The sequence below is a fragment of the Danio rerio genome, chromosome 1 (genome assembly GCF_052040795.2).
Source record: "Danio rerio strain M-AB ecotype USA chromosome 1, GRCz13ab, whole genome shotgun sequence".
NCBI classification, from domain to species: domain Eukaryota; kingdom Metazoa; phylum Chordata; class Actinopteri; order Cypriniformes; family Danionidae; genus Danio; species Danio rerio.
Window position 1 is genome coordinate 4,875,001 of NC_141021.1, and position 6,338 is coordinate 4,881,338.

At 37.5% G+C, this 6,338-nt stretch overlaps 1 long non-coding RNA gene across 1 annotated transcript; it reads right to left on the minus strand.

The window, feature by feature from the left end:
• Positions 1-1,843: 1,843 nt before the first annotated feature.
• Positions 1,844-6,036, minus strand: LOC147846651 (uncharacterized). The gene is made up of 3 exons (XR_015476124.1): positions 5,510-6,036; positions 4,894-5,371; positions 1,844-4,844 (listed from the first exon to the last, which is right to left on the minus strand). It is a non-coding gene; the product is annotated as an uncharacterized LOC147846651 (long non-coding RNA).
• Between the last annotated feature and the right edge of the window lie 302 nt (positions 6,037-6,338).

Below are 6,338 nucleotides of genomic sequence, written 5' to 3' on the forward strand. Positions count from 1 at the left end.
TTTTCCCCCTAAACATGTAAATTTGTTTTAAGAATGTTGTCAAAATCAATACAAAAGTTAAAACTCAAATGTTTTATACACTTTTAAAAACAAAACTTAAGTTTACTCATATAGTGCTTTTCCCAATCATTCCAAAGCATCTTCACAAAAGGTGCACATCATTACATTCATTCATTCATTTTCTTGTCAGCTTAGTCCCTTAATTAATCCAGGGTCGCCACAGCGGAATGAACCGCCAACTTATCCAGCAAGTTTTTACGCAGCGGATGCCCTTCTATCCGCAACCCATCTCTGGGAAACATCCACACACATTCACACACACACTCATACACTACGGACAATTTAGCCTACCCAATTCACCTGTACCACATGTCTTTTGGACTGTGGGGGAAACCGGAGCACCCGGAGGAAACCCACATGAAAGCTAGGAGAACATGCAAACTCCACACAGAACGCCAACTGAGCCGAGGCTCGAACCAGCGACCCAGCGACCTTCTTGCTGTGAGGTAACAGCATTACCTACTGCGCCACTGCTTCGCCCGCACATCATTACATTACAGTCAAAGTTAGAAAAGTTATGGAGCTGTATAAAGGGTTGCAATATACATATAAATGTAGTTAACCTGCAGTAATAAAGTATCTAATAAAAAAATACATTAAAAAAAACCATATTTACTAAAAGATATGCTGGAGAAGTTGATGGTTTATTCAGCTGTGGCGAACCCTGTTGAATAAAGAGACTAAGCCGAAGGAAAATAAATGAATGATTAATACATGTACAATGAAGTGTATTCGTCTGTTACCTGTCGTTATCGAAGTTCTCAGATGGTTGCCATTTCCCTTATATTATCATCTCTTCAAGTCCTCATAGGTTGGCGTCATCTCTTCACAGGTCTTAGATCTGATAGAGTGGCAATGCACAATCTAGAGGCATCAGGATGGGCATCCCAAGGTGGAAATAGAGAACAAAGCAAATAATAATCCAAGCTGCTGTTCTGAGTTTATCAGCACAAGAGATATCAGTTTAATGGGAATGCATTTGAAGAGTTGAGTTTAACTGTATCCTTAAGTTAGGTGATGCATTGTGTACATGCTTTACTAAAAAGATGAGTTTTTATTTTAGTATTAAACTGAGAAACTGTGTCTGAGGCTTGAATATTATCAGGAAGGCTATTCCAGATTTGGGAGCCATATATGAGAACACTCTACCTCTTTTAGTGGACTTTGCTGTTCTGGGTATTCCCAGAACCTCTGAGTTTAGACTTTACATTGGGTTGTTGCAAGGTTGATTGGATAAACAGGAGTTACACTATTTAAAGACCTGTAGATATGAAGCAATACTTTTTATGATCAATACGGAACTTAAAAGGCAGTGTAAAGAAAATAAAAGGTATGATACAATCAAAAAAATCATTAAATTAAAATATCAGCACATTTAGAATCCCAAATTAACTTTTTTATTGATTAATTATTGATTGTATTTCAATTTAAATTTGAGAAGCAATACAAGAAAGACTACAAAAACACCAGTGTTGAAGAACCATCTACTATGCCATGACCCCATGTTATTAATTAATCTTTAAATGTAAACGAGAGGAAAATAAATATTAATTGAGGAACTAGAACAAACTCTAAAAACTCCCGATGTCCAGCCCCAAACCAGATCCTTACATAACCACACAGGGTTGATGATGACAACTGAACGGTTGACAAGAATGTTGCTGAAAACCACAACCCTGAGCTAACCCTAAAGACTGATTGAAATTAATGGAACCAGATACCAAAAACAAACACACACACACATGCTTACAGGCAAACAGCGTCTGCACTCTGCATGTAACTCTATGAGGGATTAATCAGATATTCATGCACCGCTTTCAGGAGCTTCATTACAGCCTCACTTTCGGTCCCTGTGCTTTCGTTCACTAATGCAAAGGCCCCTAGCGCTCGTCCTGTTAGACAACTTTTGTGAACTTCAGAATAAAAAAAATACTTCTTCTAGGAGTCGTGCGGTGGGATGAGATATAAATATAATAAAATGCAATAGTGAAGTCATTATGCAGGATTTAAATGGGGATTAGGGCTTATCTGAATCAAAGTCATCAACCGTGAAATCCTAATTTTCGAACCCCTCGTCCCCACAGTACAGAATACATTACACGTTTCTCTCAGGAAAAACATATTGTGATTAAAAGTTTACCGCAATTGTGGGAGAAATGCGTGACTGTAATTATATTCAATGGGTAAATGTGGCTGAGAATATGAAGGAAACTATTTAAATTAAATAGATTTCTTATCCCTCATTATGCATCCGGGTCTGTATTGACCTCACTGTAAAAATGAAATGAAATAAAACCCAATTAAATAAATAGAATAGTTGACTCAACTTAAAACTGTAAGACAACTTACTGCACAGGTTCTTTTTTAAGTTGGCTCTACTTTTAGCTTAAGTACTGCACTTGACTCGATATATGTTGACTCTCAGTAAATTTAAAGGCTGATTTATACTTCTGTGTCAAGCGCACGCTAAAGGCTGATTTACACTTCTGCGTCAAACGCCGGCGTATGCTACGGCGCTGGCGCATAGCCCTTCGCCGTGGCCGTCACTTACGTGCGCCTCTCAAAAAATGTAACTACACGTCGCAACGACGCGTAGCGCAAGCTCTGTGATTGGTCGGCTTGGTAGCGCTGACGAGTCTGGGCGGGACCGAGAGCCGGGCGAATGGCGCGAGCGATTGTTTACAAGTGTGGAGTCCCGTGAAGGAGCTCCGGATGGAAAGTTTTGTTATGTGTTTACCTCATAGTTAAAGTTGTTGCACGTCCGCCGGTTCCTGCCTCAAAATGAGCGAGTTTGAGCCACTTGTACATCCCGGAAGTGTTCAGGAAAAGCAATAAAGCAGCGAAGAAACTCAACACAGAGGAACATTAACACCTCACTGCCAACTAGCGTTTCAGAAGTGTTAATGCAGACCGACAGAGACAGCGCGCAGAAGTATAAATGCACAGCCACGCACGTTGCATGCACCGTGGGTTACGCTGGTCAGCTGACGCAGAAGTATAAACCAGGCTTTAAGGTCCAGCCAAGCGGCAACCTCTTGCTCTCCCTCGTGAAGCAAATAGGGAAGTAACTGAAACTGCAATTTATTGAAATTCTGCTAGTTCTGGTTCCATAAGTAGCAAATTTCTATTTAGCCCACTGTTAATTTCACAGCGCCCCAGCGAGGACGTGCTGAGGCGCTGTTTTTTCCACATGTTAATGTTTATGAATAGATTACATCAAAATGGACTAGAGTAGTCTTGACAAACTCTACATCAGTTTAAAGCTTGTTTTTCAATGGAAAGCTTATGAAGAATGTATTGGCTAAATTTGTGTAAGTTTTGCAGAAAACGCTTATTAGATATGGCGTACATATCATGTACACACACACACACACGCATTCATTGCTGTACATCACGGTTTATTTTGAAAGGTGAGAGTCCACAGAAAAACATCCCATTAAACACATTTGGTCCACCGACACAATATTGTCGAATTATGGATGGGTATTAATTTGTTTATGTCACCGTTTCTGCCGGAGACCTATTGTTTACACCGTTTTACCATGGTACTTACACGTAAAAACAGAGTCTTTGGAGTAAAAGTACCAGTCGATGTCATAGCTTACAGTGTTACAGATAAAATGAGACCACAAGCTAAATAAAAAGTCCAAGATATAGTTACTAAAATCTAAACAAAGCCGAGTGTTTTGACCGTCTGCATGTCTCAGGCATTGCTATCGTTCAGTCACTTCCTACTTCCTAGTTTGACTGACAGAAGTTTGACTGACAGAGAATTTAGCCAATGGCTGAGTGGTTTTCATGTTACTGGACACTTTTTGCTCTAACTTGCTGACCAACTTTACAGCAGAAAACAAAAAAGTGTTTACAGCCTGGATTTTGGTTCAAATAGCTAATATTAGCCTGGGGGGGGGGGAATTTAAAACTCATCCTTTAGTTTATTTTAAGTTATATTAAGTCTGCATAATTAAGGGCGTGGCCACCTGAGTGACAGCTAGGTCTCGTTGGTCGCCATCGCTTCACCTCAGCTGATTCCGGCTGATTAGCTGCTGAACTTGGCATATACATCATATTTTTGTTTTGTTTGATGTGGCTTTACACAGTCAGTCGCCTTTTGGAATTATTTCTTACAATTATCAGATGGTATGGCATGCTGTGCACTTAATTCGGCTCACAAACCATTCACGTGGCCTCCCAGGTGAGTGAAATTATACACTTATATAGCATCTCTATAAATGTGTTTGTTTTATTTAAGATCGTTTATCATTTGTGTTTTTCTTTAGACCTGTAAAGCACTCCAGAATCTGACAGATTAGCTGTAGGCTCTAGAACAGTCATTTGAAGCTCTGTCATACATTGTTATGCCTGGACTTCATCAATAGCCTTGCATTTACTGACACAGACTATATCTGAAGTGTTTGGAAGTAATTTGCATTTTCCTCCTGTAGAAAAACCTCTTAAGAACAATGTTTAGTGGCTCAATGTATTACAACAGTGTTTTACAAGTCCAAGCTCATGTGGTCAGAACACAAACGAGTCGCAGGTAATGAAGCATTAAGCATTTCTCCCACAGGAAAGCCCATCATAGCAAAATGATAAAAGGCGTCTGTAGCTCCGCTCACGCTCCACCTCTTTGCCTTTGTTTGGTATCCCCTGGTCATTGCAATGGCGCGCAAACAAAATGGCGACGGTTGGCCAAGCCTACTGATAGCTTCTTTTGGGCTCTTCAGAAACCTATGGGTGACATTGTTGATATTATCTTTTACAGTCTATTGGTCCAGCACTGCCTTTGTGCAGTAGCAGAGCCCTAGCTCTGGCTGATGCCAATGCTGACACGCACCTCTTTAAAAATGCAACTACATGTTGTGACGATCCAAAGCACAAGCACTGTGATTGGTTGACTTAGCCCTAACAAGTGTGGGCGGGGCCAAAAGCCATGCAAACCTGCTGGAGTAAGTGTTTACAATTGTCGAGTCCAGTGAAGGAGCTTCAGTTGGAAACTGTTGTTTTGTGTTTACCTCATGATTACAGATGTTGCACGTCTGCCGGTTCCCTCCTTTGAATTAACGAGTTTGAGCTATTTGTTCATTAAGGTAGCGTTCAGAAAAAACAAAACACCGGCGAAGAAAAACAACACAAAGGAAAATAAAAACCTACTGCCAGCTAGTGTTTTGAAAGTGTTATTGCAGAGCAACACAAACAGCATGCAGAAGTATAAATGCACGACTACTATAAATCAGCCTTAAGAGTAAAAAAGCTAAAAATAATCATAAAAAACTGCATGAACTTGTCTTACAATTTTAAGCTGAATTAACTTTTTTTTTTTTTAAATGCATAAAAGCCAAGATAAAAACATTTTTTCTAAAAACTTTTTTTTTTTTTTTTTATGGAACAGAACATTGGAAATACTTAAAGAAGATGCATAACATGATAATATTGAATTTTATTTCACATGTTTTTTTTGTGAGAACCAAAATAAATATAATATGTGTGTGTGTGTGTGTGTGTGTGTGTGTGTGTGTGTGTGTGTGTGTGTGTGTGTGCGCGCTTTATGCTTGTGTTTTCTTGTTTAAATAATATAATCAAATATATGAAAATAAATAAAAATGAAATAAGTAGAATAGTTGACTCAACCTAAAACTCTAAGGGAACTTGTTGCACAACTTTTTATTAGTTGACTTAACCTTTAGCTTAGGTACTGCACTTGACTCAATTTGAGTCTAAAAGAGAATAATAATAAAAAATCTCTGCAGCATGTTGTCCAACAATTTTAAGTCTAATTTTTTTATTTTTTTGCGAGAAGGCCAAGATAAAAATACATTCTTAAAAACACTTTTTCATAACAAAACAGAACATTTGGAAACGCTTTAAAAAGACCCATAATGTAAAAGTATTTAATTTTATTTCACAGTTCTTCGTGAGAAGGAATATAAAAATGTGTTTTATTATTCTTGTGTTTCTATTGTAAACAGTATAATCAAATATAAAAAACAAACAAAAAAATAAATAAAATGGTTGACTCAACCCACAATTCTAAGGCTTTTTTTAAATTTTTTATTTATTTATTTATTTATTTATTTATTTATTTATTTATTTATTTATTTATTTATTTATTTATTTATTTATGTATTTATTATTTTTTGTTAACTTAACTTTTAACTTACTGTAAGTACTGTCTTGTTAACTTACTATATGTACTGTAAGTACATACATATATATATATATATATTGTATATATGTACATATGTATCGGCAATTTAAGAATTATTTTCAACTAGTCA